The following is a 21,066-nucleotide window of genomic DNA, read 5'->3' on the forward strand; positions in this document are numbered from 1 at the left end:
AACTGGAGGAACTAAAAAGAAAGGAGAAAAGACACATGAATTCCACCTCTAGAAATAGCAAAGCTCTGTATAGGATACTTTCGGTTGAATTAAGACCCTTTCGAGTTATTGGCCAAGAAAGACAATCTAAGCTAAAAACTATTATCTAAAGACGGTAGCCTGCAGAACTACAAAGAGTATAATTTGACAATGATAGTATTAAGAGTTTAAAGTGAGAAATATACCCTTAAAATGAGCGATATTATGCAAACTAATATGCCATTTTGGATATGATGAAAGCCTAATCTTCATGTCAAGTAATGCCCGTAGATAACTCTTCTTATTTTCTTTCATTCAAAGCAGTTTTGGTTTTCTGATCCTGTGCTCTGAGAAGCATGCTGTTTCTCATGCCCCCTAGTTACTCCGGAATGCTTATTTTCATCTTCTGTTCATTCTAACATTCTAAGAAAATTCTTATGTGTCTGCTTAGATAATATCTTAGTCTTGCTTTTCTCTACCTACTTATTTTAATTATATGCAAAGAAGAATTTACTCACTGCTTTTATAAGTTAAAATAAATGAATTTGCTTTTTTATTAATAAACCATGACTTGTCATTCTATTTAGGTCATTATAATTTATAAATGTCTTCAGTATACAGTGCCTTTTCATAAATAAGTTGTCTTTAGAGTCTAACTAATAAAGATTCTGTTTCACTCTATCAGTGAGGCATTATAATTCTTTTTTCCTTTAGATTGAAAACATTGGTAGTAGAGGGATAGAACTGGGGTTAAATTTCAGTGATCAATACCACTGGCATTGACCATTGAGCACTGGACCAGGAGTAAGCACTGAGCATCTCAAGGAGTGACCCAAAGGCCAAAATAAACAAGCACAAAATGAAAAATGACCTGGTTTATATTGGCAATCAGTATCTTTCCTGATTGTTCTGAGTAACTAAAACTTAAAGATTTTTGTTTTCTTCTAACAAAGTATTAAACGTTTCTCTCAGATTGAACTACTCCTTAAAGTGTCCCATTTACTGCCATTCAGCAATGGCAATAAGGACTGAGAAGCAGCAGTTCTGCCCTGAACACAGGCAGGAACCGTGAAAAGTGGGCAATGCAGTTGCCTCTTCTTGATGGGTTCAAAAGGTTAGAAGTCTGTCAAACTGCTTGATCCAAATGACGTGTCTTTTGTCTCTCACCTTTCTTGTGTTTAGAGTTTTATGTTCTGTCCTGTAGACACCTGTTCTTCTACCAGGGGAAGCGTCTTGAACCTGGGCTAGTCTTTACTCTGTGATCATGAAGAATTTGCAGTTCTTTTTTCAGTTAACGGTACCTGACCCAGTGCGTGCTCGTCCCTACATTCCTCCCTCTGCTGACAGCACAACTTCTTGCCCTTTGCTTGAGCCCGGATGTGTTTGTGAGGTGCTGGCTCTCTTGGCTGGTGCATTGTAGAGGCACCCTGGCATGCTCCCACAGGGCTGACTCTGCTTGGCTTGTTTGTGCTTCAGGGACTGCAGGGACTGTCTGAGCAGTCTTTTCCCTCCCTTCTTACCATGCAAAATCTTTGGCTGTAGCTTCTTTGAGTGGCAACGCAGTGGTACTTAACAGTGGCCGGGGAGCTAGGGGCATTCTCCTTGACCACACTCTGAACTTCAGTCTCCTCACCATATCTGCTACTCGGCTGTTGTGGGCAATACCCTCTTGGTAGCTCATCAGACAGGAGGGCCCCAGCCTGGGGTCCGAGGCTTTCCTCTTCCAGTACCAGGAGCTCCCTTCCACCCTTCCTGGTTTTGTCTGGAAGAGCAGCCAGCTTACAGAGAGGAGCAAGTCAGTGTCCAGGTCTCTTGTCCCTCACTCTAAGGGGCCTAAGACAGCATTCCAAAGGAATCGTCCAAGATTCTGTAGGAAATTAGAAAAGAAACCTTTTCTTTGATATCAGGCACAAAAGCAGCCAGGGGCTCCTCTGGCTTTGGGAGTGAGCCTGGAGCATTAACAGTGCCCCCCAAACACATAAACTTTATACTCTTACAGAGCACCACGGCTCAGTAAAGAGGCCCATCTTCAGGAAGGGCAGTGGATGTGTTGGACATTTGAGCTACCTTCCTGTGCTTCATAGAAGATTCTCTAATGCGTACAGATCAGATGTAGGGTTCCTGAAAACTCCATGTGGATTTTATACTTTTATGAGGACATGGATCTCCTCAGCATGCCTTTTCCCTTCAAAATATGTCTAGAGTTTACCATAAAGGGTTTTTTTTTTTTTGCTAAATACTTGGAGTCAGGATTACAATTCTTGTAAACAAGCATCTACCAACCGGACTATCAGCTGGTGTTCAGCGAAAAAGAAATGTCATCTGATTGTTTAGGGGGAAATTCTAAACAATAATGGTGCATCTTTTGTCAAAATAATGAATGTCATCGATGTAGAGAAGAGTTAAGTAGAAATCATCTGCCTCACAGGCATTTGGAGGGGTGGGGAGGTATACTGGGGTTCTTGGTGGTGAAAAATGAGTACTGGTGAAGGGAAAGGTGTTTGATTATTGTATGACCGAGACTTAAACCTGAAAGCTTAGTAAATTTTCCCACAGTGATTCAGTAAATAAATATAAAAAGAAAAATATAAATAAAAAAATAGAAAGAAATGTCAGAGACCATCTCTTAACAAATAGATAAAAAAAAAGTCTAAAAGACAAATTAGTTTCTTTTTTTTCCCCCCAAAGATACATTTGGATTTTTTTAAAACTTATTCTCATATTTTACATGGTAATATATATCACCATTTATAAAATACTTTAATAATATTTATTGTAATTTTTTAATTAACATCATGACTAATGGGCTGGAGTGATAGCACAGCGGAGTAGGGCATTTGCCTTGCACGTGGCCAAACGGACTACCCGAGTTTGATTCCTCTGCCCCTCTCATAGAGCCCGGCAAGTACCGAGAGCATCTCACCCACACGACAAAGTCTGGCAAGCTACCCGTGATGTATTCAATATGCCAAATGCAGTAACAAACCTCACAATGGAAACGTTACTGGGCCCACTTGAGAAAATCTATGAATAACCAGAGGACAGTGCTACAGTGCTAGATTATGCTTAATATTTATCTTATGTTTGGGCAAGCAATCATAACCAGTGATTAATATATGTGGGCATATATTCAGAACTTTGATTATATTTTATATTATAAATTAGGATTGAGATTTTATGTTTATAATGATGTCTAGATTGCATTTGTCACATTTATTCATTTGATTTTAGGTGATTGTCTATTAGGAAAAATTTACTTTATTGTTCTCACAATATTGCAATCAATTTCTTGTATATCTATAAACTCACATAATTGTTTCCTTGGGATATATTTCTGAAGTATTAGTTATTGCTCATTTTTAAGGCTCTTTGGCATTCATTACCAAATTGCCTACCAGAAAGGTCATACCAATTTATATTCTTGTATTAATACTGTGTGAAGAAGTTACCTTTTATGTTTTTAGTTGGAAGGTTAATTGGCAAATGCTTCATGTAGTTCAAAGGAGAGTAAGTAGCCTGAAATTCTAAATAAAATGCGGAAATATTATAAGTGGATATTTAGATTCTCTGTCTTAATATAGGACTTTCTTCCCATAAACAAACCTAAAGCTTTTGTAACCCTATTTCTTGACTTTTTTTAAAATTAGAATGAATAAAGAAACTGACTCAGAAAAAAACTTTTGTAATAAACTCTGTATCCTAAGCTGCTCAGTAATGTAAAGTTTTCATTCAAGAAGGCAAATAAGCCAAAAAGATTTAACATGATTTCTGTTGTGTAGACTTGTGTGATCTGTAGAATGCTGGAACACTTTGCACTGCAAATGTGATTATTTCCCTAAATTTTATTTTATTGATTATAAAGCTTATTTATAGTTGTATTTTAGACATGTGTAAATATAATTTTGAGTATACTTACCCAAAACAAAAGAAAAGATACTTAGCATGCAAACAAAAAATGCAAGCAAAAACACCAATGGGCAAGAAGAAAGTTTCAAATAATGGAAAAATTGAGAATGTGATAAGGAGTTGAGAAGTGTCATACTGTAATGATTATTTGTCTTCAGCTCTTTGCATGCCAATTACAGCCCAACACAGTCCTTACAGGTGCAGTCTATAATTTATAGACAGAGAAACTAGTTCCTCTGCATCTAATCTTAAGCATACTACCTCCTTAGTCTAACTCCTTTTCCTTCTCATGAAATTATGAAACAAATATGCACAGTGAAGTTTTTATGCTAATGTCTCAAAATTGAAATGTTATATACCTTCAAGGTTAAGCTAGATTTTGTAGTAATTCTTTCCCGTCATATCTAACTTAAATAATCTTTTTGTATACAATCTCGTACTTAAGCTAAAATTTACATCTTTCAGTTTCTTATTATTTACATATTAGTGCTTCTATATGCATTCAAATATAAACCCAATAATACATAAAATTTGAAATCAATATATTGACATAATGCACCAGTTTTTCATGGATATATTTTTATATTCTAAATTTTAAGCATAAATAGCATATTTTACCATATTATAGAAGTCAAGGATAAGAGCTCAGCATCAATTTTTCTGGGAGAGAAAGTAATTTATTCACACCTCTGGTAATTTGAGATACACATGCATGCAGAAATGTATGCATATGTATGTACAAAATATTGATAGCAACTGGCAAATACGTGTGTCTGAGTGTACATGTATAGATTTATCCCTTTTTATCTCTGCATGTTGTTCCTATCAAGATTTAACTAGATAGTATTTATAAAATAGTTATGATAATTCCTAGCTACAAAAATATTTAAAATAAACACTACTTAAGAGATATTCTGCATATTCTTTATATAAAATTATAAACACATAACACACTTTAATCCATTTTTATGAAATGATTTTTCCTCATCAATTTGACGATTGAGGGAGAAAATGAATTTTTATTTGGAAGTGCCATTATAATTTTACCCCAAAACAAAAGAATATTTATTTCAGAAGGGCATTGTTCTAAATGTAAGCGAAAGCCTTTAGTCAAATATTACATTTCTATAAATACTTTAAGCATTTTTTTAACCAACAAAGGAGTTAAAGGGAATCAATTTATTTAAGAAAAGAAAATAGCTGAGAAAATGTGGCACAGAATGGCTGTGACATGTATATTATCTTACCTGGAATCATTTCATTATGAGGTCTAAAATAATAGCTGTTCTTTGGGACTGAGTGAATATAGCTCTAATTTCAGCTTCTAATTTCAGGTTCTCATATATAATTACTCTCTCTATGAGCGTAGAGTGGAGGGTTTTCTGTTACCTTGGGTATGAGCTTTAATTTAAATCCTCAGATTTCCAAAATTCTAATTTAAACTGCAGAGCAGCACAGCTATGATCAGATTGTTCTCTTGCAAATGGGGTTTATAATTTGCGAATCCCAAATGAAACAAATCATTTAGTAGAGCTCAAAGAAGCCAGTTAGTCCATGCTTTAATTTTTTTCTTTTACAAAATGAAAGAAAAGAAAAGCTTAAATACTATTCTGAGAACCTAATCAAGAAGAACTACAGAGTTACTCTGGAATTATATGCCCAATGGCAATTTAAATCCAATCCTTTGGAGGAATATTAATAAGTTTAAGAAAGAGCAAAATGAGATTCTAAAAAAGTTAGTATTCTGTAGCTGGTTTGTCATGGTTTTCTAGACTATATTGCATTAGTTCAACATCTTCGTTTCTGTACATGAAAGAATATGGTATTGCCCATGTTCAATTCTCAAAGGGTCTGAATAGTCCTACATCTACAATTACTAGCTCTTTGCAGTGGACTTTTATTTGGCCCTATTCTGTGTCTACTGAATAGCCATTGACCGTAAATCTGATGGAGACCAATCTAACCAGATATGCCAAAAATGCTGTCTTTTTTCATTATAAAATTACAAGTAGGAAGCATTTTTTAAATCTTCTGAAGAAAGACAGTTTAGAGCATTCATTTGTTTTTGGACTTTGGGTAAAATGTAGAAGTTCATACTTTGAACAGACCTAAGTAGTAGCTCTTGAATTACAAATATAAGGAAAAGACTAGGAAAAGAGTCAGGTCAGATTTTCAACTTGGGTTTTTTCCTTTGAAGCCTGGAGCTCAATGATGCACCATCCAAGAATACTTCTTACTGAGGGTCTGACTAACTTTAATGAGAAAATGAGGTTTATGGATTCAGGATGTGTGTCAGGAGAATGGAATCAACAGAGAGGTGTGATTTGGGGGTGACTCCGTTGTTATTCTCAGCAGAAATGAGGTCATTCTGCAAGTTTAAAGGTTTGTGTTTACTGCTGATAAATAATAAATTTTTTTAAAGAGTTAATTTGATTACCCAGCATGGTGGACACAAGTTCTGGTCGAACCTAGAAGAACTTGAAGGCCCTAGTAATCAAATAAATTTGATATGTTCCTGCAATAAGAGTTATGCAAAGGAGGCAAAGCCAATGAATGAAGGAACATGTGAAAATTTCTTACCAAATATAATCCACATAAGTGGAGAAAATTTAGAAATTTATCAGCAATAGCACAGCGGGTAGGGCATTTGCCTTGCCTGCGGTTGACCTGGCCAACCCAGGTTCGATTCCTCTGGCCCTCTTGGAGAGCCCGACAAGCTACCGAGAGTATCTTGCCCACAGGGCAAAGCCTGGCAAGCTACCCGTGACATATTTGATATGCCAAATACAGTAACAAGTCTCACAATGGAGACGTTACTGAGCCTGCTGGAGCAAATCGATGAACAACAGGAGGACAGTGACGGTGACAGTGATCAAAGTTATATGGGAAAGATCTTCTAGAATCAACCTTTGAGTTCATTTCAGTTTTCTACACGGGGGCTTACACATGTTTTATGATTTATTTTGATAGACATCCGTATTTGAGCGGGAGTCAGTAACATCTCCATTCGTTCCACCCCTGAGATTTTAGCAGCCTCACCCAACTCTTCTTTCCTAACACTGCCGTATTGGGGGCTCTTTCAGGGTCAGGGGAATGAGACCCATTACTGTTACTGTTTTTGGCATATTGAATACGCCGCAGGTAGCTTGCCAGGCTCTGCCTTGCGACACTGCTTAATAAATTTTTGGAAGTTTGTATGTAATATTTAAAAATCTGGAAGTATCTCTATGTCCATCTCCCAAATGCGTTAATTATTTCAAATAAAAATAGTTGTCCTCCTGACATATTTGTGTATATACCATTCCATTTGTTTTATGTCTCATTCATTGTGCTGGAGAATTGACATAATAGTTAACACATATTCTGTTCATATGAAGGTACTGGCAGAGGAACAAAGGCTTGCGGGTCCTGGGACTGAGATCTCCAAGCCTCCTCGGATTGGGACTGAGCATCTTCCACCCAGATCCTCCAAATTTCAGTAGACGGGGGTCACACCCACCAACTGGCTGCGGGACATCTTATTATCTCATTCCTACTTTGGACAATCTGGCAGGCTACCGAATGTAACCTGCTCACACGGCAGAGTCTGGCAAACTCCCCGTGGCATACCCAATATGCCAAATACCAGTAACAATGGTGGGTCTCATTCTCCTAACCCTGAAAGAGCCTTGAATGTGGCACTTTTTAAAAAATCTCAGAGCTAGGACGAAGGAGACGTTACTGGGACCTGCTCGAGGCAATCAACAAATAACAGGATGGTCGTGATCATGATATTCTGTTGTCTTGTCATTAAAGAAACAATATACTCAGTATTTTATCATTTTTAATCTGCTATCTACTGCACATTTTTTAATGCTGCATGTAAATACCCTGAATTAGGTGAACGACGCTCTCTTCTAATTTTGATTTGCAAGGTTTTTCAGTATAATTGGAGAATGGCTTTTATTAAATGTCTTCCTTGCAGCTATTGAGGTGATCACATCATTTGTATTTCACATTCTGATACATCGGTAAATCTATATTTATTGATTTTTATAAGTAAAACAAATTTGCAACTCCTTAAAATAGTTCACCTTTATTGCCTCATACTTTACTTTTATATTTTTACTAAATGGATTTTGATTATGTTTGGTTTAGACTTTTTAATTGGATAGAATTCTGAAGGAGTTTCCTCTGGTTTTCTTTATTGGAATGTTCTTATAAGATTATAGATAGTTAAAAGATTAGTTGGCCTCATAAAATAAATTGAAATTTCTTTGCCTTTCTGTAAAATATAAAAAGAAAATTAATGCACTTTTCTCAATGTTGTTTCAGCACATAAATAAAAATTACTGTTATTTGTTTCTAATTTATAAAGGCACGGATTTGAATGAACAGAAAATTATTATGTTTTCCATGTTTTATGTTAATTTTTAATTATTAATTTGGATATTATTTTCTTCCATTTATTTTTCAATGTGTGCTTAGTATTTATTTTATATTTATATCCATTACAAAATAGATACAGAGTTTATTTTTGTTCATAATGAATCTTAATTTGTGCCTTCTGACAATTACCTTATAATCAATATCACAAATTTCACCTATTTATTTATTTAATATATCTTAGCTGCTTTATGTTATATAACCATTTTAGCTACTCATTAAAATATTAATATACAAACTCAAAAATGTATTAAAATCAAATGAAAGTCCACATATCATTATTGCCTACAATTTAAGAAAATTTAATGAACTATTTAAACATATGTATAAATTGGTTATATATAAAGAAATAAAAATATCATAAAATAATAAATTCTGGAACACAGTTGTGCAGAATGGATAGGATAAAAATAAAGAGATCATGCAGAAAACAGAAACATGTGGTCAGGAAATATAAGATTAGGTAAAGATAAATACTATCTCACCAGGAACAATAAAGCAACATCAGAATTGAGAATGCCAGCAATGAACTTGAGGCCTGAAAGTCAGTACAGAGGTACTGATGCCCAGAAGGTGGACATCCATGGGATTGTGACTTCAGAGGAGCTTCCTTAGGTAAGTGTGGGTTCTAGGGAAGAAGTTGTTAACTTGGAAAGAATGAAAAAAAGTATTTTTTTTTAAGATTAGAAGAAGAAGAAAAAATAAATCAATGAAAAAACAAATACTTGCAGAATTAAAGATAATTAGAAAGTGTAGCAAAGAACGCCATCCACAAAGAAAAAACTGGTTGGCCAGTTTTTTATCACTAAGATATTTTATTATTTTATTTTATTTTATTAATATCACTAAGATTTTTTTTCACATATAGTGCACTGTTCCAGGTACACATATTATAAGAAATGAAGATAAAACAGAACATAGCACCAAACTATTTTAATAGAATTGAACAAAAATCTCACCATGTGAAATCCCCCTGCCAGAAATAACCACACACACAAGATTCTTCTGACATCTTTCACGTTAATGTAACTTTCCTCTAATGGGCAATAGCAGATCATGTAGAAAGTAGTGAAGAAAACAAAGCAGTGTTAAATAAGTATTGATCAGATCCTAGAAAGAAATTTGAAAGAAAATACCAAATAATTTTGGAGACAAAGAATAAATCATATGAACAGTATGCATTGAAAGTAACGAGATTGAATGGGAAAAATCAAGGTAGTTAATAAAGTTTTAGATCATCATTATAAAATAGGAAAATGATCATAAAATTTTTCTCTGAATAATTCTCTGCAAACATTTTAAAAGGTCAGACAAAATAGAGAATTGCTTCCTAAATATGGCTAGCAAAATTGACAACGATTTTTTAGTAAGTATTAATGGTTGGGACCGGAATGATAGCACAGCGGTTATAGGGCGTTTGCCTTGCACGTGGCCGACCTGGGTTCAATCCCCGGCATCCCATATGGTCCCCCAAGCATCGCCAGAAATAATTCCTGAGTGCAGAGCGAGGAATAGCCCCTGACCATCGCTGGCTGTGACCCAAAAAGAAAAAAAAAGCATAAACAGGTCAGCTTTGATTAGATTATCTTTTATTTGGTATTTTCTAATAGCCAATTTCATTTCATTTTTATGCTTAACATCTGGCTTTTGCTTCTCCATGAAATTTTTTCTTCTGAGTGTATTTTTCATTTAACTCAATGTGCTAACATGAGTTTTACTTGGCTTAGAGATTTTTGAGGTATTGATTGTATAGGTTGTTTGTTTTCTTTCAGCAGAATATGAAAATATTTATAGATAATGACCTGGGGTGTATATTTTGGACATCTTCTCTCCCCTTCTCTACTTCTGGCATATAAACTATAGGACTAAATATATAATTTTACTATATATGTTTGTTTATGTATATAAGTATTTTATCTTTGCATAATTCTGTCCTGAAAGGTTCTTCTTTTATTGTTTCTTGTATCATTGTCTTTTCTGATATAGTAAAGGCCCTCCCGTTGATCATCGATTTGTTCGAGCGGGCCCAGTAACGTCTCCATTGGAGACTTTGTTGTTACTGTGTCTGGCATATCGAATACTCTCGGTAGCTTGCCGGGCTCTCCGAGAGGGGCGGAGGAATCGAACTCGGGTCGGCCATGTTGGCTGCGTGCAAGGCAAACGCCCTACCCGCTGTGCTATCACTCCAGCCTGATATGAGCAATTTTAAATTCAATTGTAGATATCCTTAATGGAGTTTTCGAAAAATTCCATTGGTAGATTCCTTTGTTTTTTAAATTTGTTTTTGCCTCTGCCATTCATATAATTAATTACTTAATTGATACAATTATTAATCAAAAACTAAAAAATGAACATGAGTTTCAGAAAAGTACCTTTCCTCAGTACCTAAAAGGGCTGTCTTCTTGTCAGAACACTATCAATGCTCTTTAGTGACACTCCATTTGATCTGATTTACTGAATAGCGTCTGCATCCTGGCCAGTGTTGGTCATTTAAAGTGAATGGCATCATGCTTCTTCTCTACTAAATAAAACACATGACATATGATACTTGAAGTGCTTTAATAGTGCATAAAATTCAACAATATCTTATTAGCATTACAACAATGTCATATTAGCATTTTCTCTGGATCAGCATACTTTTAGTCATTTAACTTCTTTATTGTTTTGCAAACGTTGCTTAAGATTTTTAAAAAATGCGTATTCCTTTGGCTAGCCCTATGCTATCCCAATATCCACATTTCCACCTGCATCAATGATTTGCTTAAGATGAGTCACACAACCCCTAAGCTCTATCCTTAAAACTTAAGACTTTCACTGTTGGCATCTACCTCCAGTGCTCCCAAATTTTAAATACAATTGCTTAATTGTTTGTTGTAATTATTTCTATCTTGGGAACAAGAGCTCTTAGAAAAAAATGTTGTGACTTTTTAAGAAACATTTATTTGTTGACATATTCGGTCAATGGATTTGTTGATGAAAGCCTCATCTCTGTTTTATGTGGACAACCACAGCAAGGCACATGTCACCCATTTTCACACACTGAGCTATGCCTCTCAGGGGACCAAATTCAAACCCGCAATAGGTTGTTGCCCCAGCTACCTGGTCCAGAGTTGGTAAATTCCAGAGCACACACTGTAGGTAACGGATGTGGGGCCGAGGACATGGCATTTAACTTCTGCTCTGCAGAGGAACGGGGAAGAGCCTTACTGGTTATGTTAAAGAAAATGTGTTGAAGAAATATCACAATGGGTCTTTTAGAGAGGATTTCACATAAAATACATATGTGAATACAGTCAAGGGATAATTTTAGACTTCTCCAAGGAAATGAAATTTCTTTAAATTCTTTAAGCCCCTGAAAGAGGAACTTGGGGAGAAAGATCACTATAGGGTCATAACTTTTTTTTAATATAATGCTTAGTTTGAGCTGTCATTTTTTGATCACTGCATTAAAATGATCAATATATTAAAAAGTTAATTATTAATTTTCTCATAAACCCTGAATAAAAAATTAAAACACACATCAAAGAAAGGAGACAAATCAAATTATAAATTATTTGAGGCTGTTCAAAATCATAAGTCTATTGTGGAACTTTGTAGTTCTTTTCACAGTGTGTCATCTTTCACTTTTGTGAAATTTATCATTTAAATGATGCAAAATCTATGTTGATTGAAACTTTGAATTTATTAATTTTCCTCTTTATCTTTATATATAGTAATCCATAATCAGTATAAACAGATGCCACAGAGATTGATATAATTAAATTAATTCTTTTGGACATATCTCTATTTTAAGAGGAGTGATATGCCAAATATATTGTGTGATTCATCGCAAGAGGAACTCTTTAACTCATTGAAACTTCCCTAACCACTTCTTGCCACTCACTCATTAAAAAAGAAAAACACCTATGTAGTAATATATTCTAAATTACAAAGTTCAAGATGATGTATTATATATTACATGCTCCAAAAGCAGAAATAAAAGTGAATAAAGAATGAATAGACAGGGCAAGTGCTTTTAATCCTATGATGCAACAAAAAGCATCTGTTGTAATTATTGTGCACATCTGCAAAGAATCAGGTCACTACTGGAGACACAAAGTTAAAGCCATAAAGTATATTCTCAAACTGACATAAGTGTCCCCATCTTTTTTATATAGACTGTTTTTACTAATGTAAATGCAATCACAATATTTTCATTGGTATTTCCTTTACTATATAAGTGATGATGAACACTTATTTATATGCTTCCAGGGGCCCATCAATTCCTCATTCCGGAGGTGTCTGCTATCTCCTTTACCCAGTGATGACGAGGCAGGGTGAGGAGGGGATTCTCTTTCACTGTTGATGGGAAGGTCATCTGGTTCAGTCTGATGGAAAACCATATGACGATTTCTCAAACAAGGAAGAATAGAACTCCCATATAAATCAGTGATTACACTACTTAGTATCTACCCCAAACTCAAGGTTATTTATTTGAAAGAATATATGCACACCTACTTTTATTGCAGTACTTAGTATAATAGCCAATATAGTGAAGCAATCTAAATGCCCAACACAGGTAAATGGACTAAAAAAAATATCACACATACAGTCACACACACATTCACACACACATACAAACCAACCACACACTGGATGTTATGAAGCCCTAAGGAATGGTGAATCTTGTAGTTTGCTGCAACTTTGATGGAATTGTAGGGCATTGTCATGTGTGAAATAAATCAAAGGGGAAACGCGTAAATACCAGATAATCTCATATAGAGAAACAGAGTAGATAATAGAGAGTATCAATAGCTACCCTTGTATTTGATCAATTGGCAATCAAATAAAACCATTTCTCTTGGATTCAAAAAAGAAAACTACTGAGATTTCAAAACAAGGAGGGGGTTGGAGAGGCAACTGAGACGAGGACAGTCGGAGGCTGGCATTGAGCTGGGGATGACGTGGTAAAGGCATCGAACCTGTAGAAGCAAACTTTTAAAAAAATATTTATTTATTTATTTATTTATTTATTTTATTGAATCACCATGAGCTACACTAACAAAACTTTCATATTTGAGTTTCAGTCATACAATGATTGAACACCCATCCCTCCACCAGTGTACATTCCCCACCATCAATGTCCCCAGTATCCCTACCCTACCCCTGTCCCACCTCTCGTCTGCCTCATGGCAGACAGTTTCCTTCTTACTCTCTCTACTTATGGGCATTATGGTTTGCAATACAGATAACGAGAGGCTATCATGTTTGGTCCTTTATCTACTTTCAGCACACATCTCCCATCCCGAGTGATCGTTCCAACCATCATTAACTTACTGATTTATCCCAGCTGCCTTCTTCCTCAGGTCATGAGGAAGGCTTCCAACCATGGAGCAATCTTCCTGGTCCTGTCTCTACTATCCTTGGATGTTTGTCTCATATCATAATATTTTGTGTTCCACAAATGAGTGCAGTCCTTCTATGTCTGTCCCTCTCTTTCTGACTCCCTGCGCTTAGCATGATACTCTCCATGACCACCCACTTATAAGCAGATTTCATGACTTTATCATTCCTAACAGCTGCATACTATTCCATTGTGTAGATGTACGAAAGTTGCTTTAACCAGTTGTCTGTTCTCAGGTGCTTGGGTTGTTTCCAGATTCTGGCTATTGTGAATAGTGCTGAAATGAACATGCAGGTACAAATGTCATTTTTACTGTGCTTTTCGAATCCTTGGAATCTATTCCCAAAAGTAATATGGAAGGGTCAGATGGAAGCTCAATTTCTAGTTTTCTAAGGAATACCCATATTGTTTTCCAAACTGTCTGGACCATTGGGCATTCCCACCAACAATGGAACTGAGTCTCTTTTTCCTCAATCTGCAACAGTACTGGTTGTTCTTGTTCTTTTTGATGTGTGCCAGTCTCTGTGGTGTGAGATGATATCTCATTGTTTTGATTTGCATCTCCCTGATGATTAGCAATGTAGAGCCTTTTTTTATGTGCCTTTTGGCCATTTGTATTTCTTTTTTGAGGAAGCTTCTGTTCATTTCTTCTCCCCATTTTTGATGGTGTTGGAGGATTTTTTTCTCATACTGTTCTACCATTGTCTTGTATATCCTGGATATTATATATGTTATATATAATATTTTATGTAATATATTATATATATCACATATCCTCTTATCAGATGGGTATTAAGTAAATATTCTTTCACATTTTGTGGGTTCTCTCTGTATTTTGGTTACTGTTGAGATGCAGAAGCTTCTTAGTTTAATGTATTCCTATTTGTTTATGCTTGTTACCACTTGAGAAGCAAACTTCTTTCTCTCCATGTTACGATAACTATAGTAATAGTGAGGGAGGCACAAAGGAAAGGCTGTCCGCCATTGAATGAAATTCTTCAGCATTATGGACTGATGAACTTTTCATCCATGTGTGTGAGCAGAAGCTGAGCTACATGGACAACCCCTTCCTCCTTCAGAGCCCTCAACTGAAGACAAAGCAGCAGCATACCGGGAACTTTTCTCAGGGAAATAGTTTGTCTGAGTACAGTGTTCTTATGCTAAGAAATGCAAAAATTTCAGAGGATTTTTTAATATCAAAATTGTTGAATGGCATTAAATTATTTTAAGCAGAATTAAATTTGTCAATAATATTTCCTACCATTTAACTAATTTTCAGCCACGATTTAAACCAAAATCCAATGCAATATTGTTTACACTAATAGTATAAGGTACTGTATTTCATTTGCTAAAATTTTGCTTATAATTTTTGTCTTATGTCATATGAAAGATTTCATTCCCTCCATTAAAAGTTGAACTTAGTGTCTAGATTCTGTAGTGTTGTGATACGTGATGTTATTGAATAGCATAGCTTTCCGCTCATCAAAGTGAAGAGAACAAAGCAGAACTATGTCCAAAATTATCAAGTTAAAGAATTACTGTGATCTCACAATTTGTTTTTATTCTATTAGTTTTTATACTTTTAAGCAGGGGAGCGCAGCTACAGGGCTGGAGCGATAACAGAACGGTTAGGACATTTGCCTTACACACTGCCAACCAGGCTGACCGGGGTTCGATTGCTCCACCCCTCTAAGAGAGCCCGGCAAGCTACCGAGAGTATCTCACCTGCACGGCAAAGCCTGGCAAGCTCCCCGAGATGTATTCAATATGCCAGACACAGTAACAACAAAGTCTCCAATGGAGACGTTACCCGGCCCGCTCGAGCAAATCGATGAACAATGGGAGGACATTGCTACTACTTTTAAGATTTGAACAGAGTATTCTAGGATTCTAAATGTATGTACATTTATTTTAGCTGTAAGAATAACTCAACTTAATATGAGAAAAATGTAGCAAACACACATTGAATATGTAGCTAAATTTACAAGTTAATATCAAGGCATGGTTCCATGGACTTCCAATCCCAGTTCCTGAAATATCCAAAGTCTTTGGATTTCCCCAGTGAACATTTCCTACTCTTGTTTTATTGTGATAACATTTGATTCTGCTAGTAATATCTCTACATTCATGAATAATTCACCTTCAGGAGATAATTATATTTTATTTCTGGAAAACTCTCTGCTTTTCTTCCCTCTCTTGGGACTCGGTATTTATTATATGTGTATATACATATGCATATATATTTGCAATATATTATGTATCGTACCTAGTATGGTTAAGATGTATTATATACACACATAAATTTGTATAAATATTACAGAAAGTGATTTCTATATAAAAACAAGAGTAATAAACATTGCACAGTAACTAAAAATTACATTTGCTTCAGATGGTGGCAGAAAACTTAAAGGCAAATGAAAAGAGGGTGACTTTTTTTTTAATTTATTTATTGAATCACTGTGGGAAAAGTTACAAAGCTTTCAGGTTAAGTCTCAGTTATGCAAATATCAAACATATTTCCCTTTACCAATACTCATTTTAGGGTGATGTTTTTTGGTGATAAAAATGTTCCATAAACTTTTGATTTGGACTGTAGCTGTATAGATACAGCTATTTGTCTAATCTTATCAAATATGATAATCTTTCATTTTATTATTTTTAATTGTACTTTAGACTTGTTTTAAATTAGGAATTCTATCCCTTTTGGAGCTTAATGAACAGCGATTTAGCAAGAAATCCTAAATCAGCTAGTGACAATGCTCTATGAGGATGTTACTTGAACAAAGTAATTCAAGAAGTGGCATTAATCACAAATTTCATTTTGCACATTATGTAATATTAAATAACTTTTCTAGAGAAGAAATTAGAATAATTTATTTGACCAAACGGATAGCAATTGAAGTACACAGGATTAACTTGGATTGTTTACTACAGATCTCTGTTGGAAATATTCCTACTGGAAAAGGAATCTTGTTTTCCACACAGTAAAATAACATAACTCATGGAAGCTAACAGGGTCCCACTGAAACAAACACTTCTTTAGAAAGACAAAACAAACAACACTCTAAATTATAATCTTGTGGGCTGGAGTATAATACAGTGGGTAAGGCATTTGCCTTGCATGAAATGAATATAGACCACGTTTTATTACATTTCACCAAACTTGAGTTTGGATTGTAATGTGAATTGTTCTGGGTTGTAATGCAAAACTGAATGAAATATGCTACATGACAATGCCAACCAAGTTCTTCACACTTTAAAACAGGCCAAAATATTCTATAAACAAAACAAGAAGCAAAAACAACAAAAACACAATGAGTCAAATAAGTTCCTAAATAGTTCAAACTGAAGGACATAAAAGAGGGAAGGCTGAGTCCAGCAGAGTAAGAAGTAAGGACAGGTTCACCCCCTCCGCCTTCCAGTGAGAAGGTGTGTGGACATCACTGGCCTCTGGACTCTGAAGGCCACAGGCTGAGCTGCTCAGTGCTACTCAGAAAGCCCTAAGAGAAACCAGGTCCAAGTCAGAGTGATGGGGAGACGCTGGTTCTGCCTCCCTGATGTGTCCATCTGCCCATTCACACATTCACACACCAAAGGAGAGCTTCTTCAGGCCCTGAAGACGAAAGGGCTGCCCGCAATGCATGGAGCATTCGGGCATGTCTCTTAGATACTTAGATTTGGAGAATTTCATTTATGGAGCTGATTTCCTCTGACAATTTGACATTATTTTTAATCTTCTAATAAGAGACTACTGCTTGATATAGGACTTACTTTTTTTTGGAACCCCTATAGCACTTACCTTTGGTGGATTCTAAATACTTGTTTTTAAAACTCTAGCCGCAGTGAAGAGGTGTTTGAGTGCACCATGGTTATAACATTAATGCTAACAACCACCTCATTTGAGATGTATGTAGACTAACATTTATTTCCCTAAAATACCCTCCTATAACATAGAATTAGTGAGTGCAACTGATGTCTGCAGTTTTGGAGGAGTGCCAAAACTGCGTTGCTTTCCCTCACTGTTAATTGGGTTAAATAATATTTCCCTTTTACACATTATGAAATTTTATTGCTAAACAAAGCATGTTAAAAGTGTCATAATAATGAATGAAACAACCTAATTTTATGCTTTATTTGGATTAAACAAATAAAATAAAATTGCCCCACATTAAATATCTACTTGTAACTTTATTCATGCAATGGATTGTGTACACAAAAATATTAGGGATTTTTATTTTTACTCTTGTTTCAAATAAAATACATAAAAGTAAAACAAATGTATGTAATAACAGAAGTTCTCAGAAGGAAAACAGAATTAGTTTTTGTTTCTATGTATATAGGTGAACATACAATTCCCCTCTGTAAGTAATGTCCTCAAGACTCCCACAAAATCAACCTCCGGCACTTATATCATAGTTTTACTCCTTTCCAACATTATCTCATTCTCTTTATTCTCAATATTCTCCTATTTTCTTTACAAAAGTTCCAGTCAATAGCAGAGAGCACAAAAAAGTGAAGTTCATGCTTCATGAGAAATTGAACTTTGAATTTTTGTTTTCCAAGCAATTTGATAGTGAAAACTGAAAACACAAAATTTGGTTCTCTACTCGTCATTATTTGGCATGTGGAAATCACAGAAGAAGTTCAAACACACAAACTTGCACAAATACATATGGAAAAACATGCAAATGAACACAGGAGCACACATACGTTTCATGTTGTTCACACATACAGGGTGCGTACACACATGTCTGCAAGCACAAATGCACGGAGTTAACAACAGAAAAACAGGGCTATTGAACAGACATCATGATTTTCTCGAACATTAGTTATGGATTTCAAAGGAAACATTGTACATTAAGAGGAAAGATATGGTAGTGTGTTATGTTCCAGTATGCAGTGTCTAGAATCATAAATTTTCTCTTGACTGTTGTATTAAATTAGATTTATTATGATTTCCAGATTTACTGTATATTAGCAAAATATGAAAATTTGATGTAAATAGTAATATTTACAATATAATTTTTACTATAAATATCAATATATTTTGATGAAGCATGATTACTATGGAGAGAAAATAACATTCTTATGAATTAATTCAATCTTCTCTACAAACATACATATGCAATCAATAATCTACTGTAGCTTTCAAAATCTACCACCATCTACAAAAAATAAAAGCCAAAAAATAAGAATAAAATCAATGAGTCCATGAAGGAAATTGATTAAATGTCATTTTGAAGTGACAGAATGATGTTGAATACCGAAAGAGTACTTTGTCAAGATGATTTTCATGATTAAATGATATGTAAAAATAGTAAAGGTTTAAGAGTGTTATGTTAAAAAGAATTTTCCCATTTTTATAATGCAGTGTCAAAATTTGTCACTTAGAATGCACAAGAATTTTTGAGATTTGAGTCAAATATTTAATTGAACATTGGCAAACTCAAAGTTTTGAATTTCTTAGCATGATGTAATCTTGAAAAATTAAACTTTTAACAATTCAACTAAAACATCCATTTTAAAGCAAATTAGAACTTTTATTCGGGCTTACTTTTGGCTCTGTGGACAGTTTCTCTCCTAGCACTGCTCAAAGGATATAGGTGTTGTAAGGGTTCCAGTGGAGTCAACGGTAGGCAAGACAAGCGCCTTCATGCCTACACTGTCTCTCCAGCCCACTCAGAAATTTTATGAATATTGGATATAGTTCAATTTATTTCACAGTCTTATTTTAAAACATTTGTACATATTAGTACTGCACTGTAACACTGTCCTCCTGTTGTTCATTGATTTGCTCAAGCGGGCACCAATCACGTCTCCATTGTGAGACTTGTTGCTGTTTTTGGCATATCAAATACGCCACAGGGAGCTTCCCAGACTCTGCCGTGCGGGCGGGATACGCTCGGTAGCTTGCCAGGCTCTCTGAGAGGGGTGGAGGACTTGAACCCGGATCAGTCGCCCTACCCACTGTGCTATCACTCCAGCCCTTGAAAGAACTAGGAGTGTTATTTTGTTTTTTTGTGTAGCATCAAGAACATGTGTACTGTTATATTGTGTATCTTTTCTGAAGGTGTCTAGAGTCTATTTGTATTGTGAATACTACCGCTGCAACATGACTGCTACTTAATAGTAGAAGTTGTAAAAATGAAGCTTCCAAAGAGGGAATTTTCAAAGAGATGGGATTGCTTGCACCTACATTTATTGCTTAACAATAATATACAAGAAAGAATGCTTTTTTTATAGCCTAAGGTAGTAGGGAGATTATAGTGGGCTGCAGTGTTTGACTCAGTGAAAAATGACAGGGCTAATAAGCAACAGTTCTTAGCCTTTACTAAACCAGCTAACCTGTTGTTATCCATCCCAAGGCATGAATAATTGTGATATAATTTTGAGCTCAAATTTGAGAAAAAATTATGCCCAATGTCATGCTCATCTTGTATATTTTCTACCTTCTTTACAGATGTCAGAAGGTTGTACTCTTAATGGGAAACTTTAGTCCCAGTCCATCAGAAATGGCAAAACTAAAAAGTAGAAATAAGAAAGATTCTATCTTCAACAGGATGAACTTTGTACCTATGAATGATTTTATCCCACAACTGTAGAGTACTATTCTTTTCAAATTTCCATGGAACAGTCACCAAAGTTAACCATACCCAGGTCAAGGTTATGTTTTCACTTATTAAATACAAACCCAGTAGAATTTGGGTGGATTACATTAATTCTCAAACCACAATGAGATTACACTTGAAATTAATAATAAAAAGCAAAGCACTGTTGAAAAATTCCAAAATGTGTAAGGTTAAAAAATGTACTTCTAAATTGCATGTGTCAAATAAAATAAAATCTCAAAAAAAGTTATATGAAGTTTAGCACTGTAGCACTGTCCTCCCGTTGTTCAATGATTTGCTCAAGCATGCACCAGTAACATCTCCATTGTGAGACTTGTTTTTACTGATTTTGGTATATTGAATATGCCATGAGGAGCTTGTCAGGCTCTGCCGTGCAGGCAGGAAACTGTTGGTAGCTTGCTGGGCTCTCCAAGAGGGACAGAGGAATCGAACCCAGGTTGGCCGTGTACAAGGCAAATGCCCTACCTGCTGTGCTATCGATCTAAATAATAATGTAGAAGTTTTATTTGAATAAAAGTTATGGCAGTGAATATGAATATTAGTAGAAAAGTAGAAATATCACAAATAAATAATGGGAGTTTTCACCTTTGAAGATTATAAGACAATTAGATAAAAATGAAATAATTACAATAATGGGAGAAATAAATTAATGACATATTTTAATTGGAAAAAAGTCAATTGAAATAGATTATTTTGCTTAAAATG

This window comes from Sorex fumeus, unplaced genomic scaffold (genome assembly GCF_029834395.1).
Source record: "Sorex fumeus unplaced genomic scaffold, SorFum_2.1 ptg000099l, whole genome shotgun sequence".
NCBI classification, from domain to species: domain Eukaryota; kingdom Metazoa; phylum Chordata; class Mammalia; order Eulipotyphla; family Soricidae; genus Sorex; species Sorex fumeus.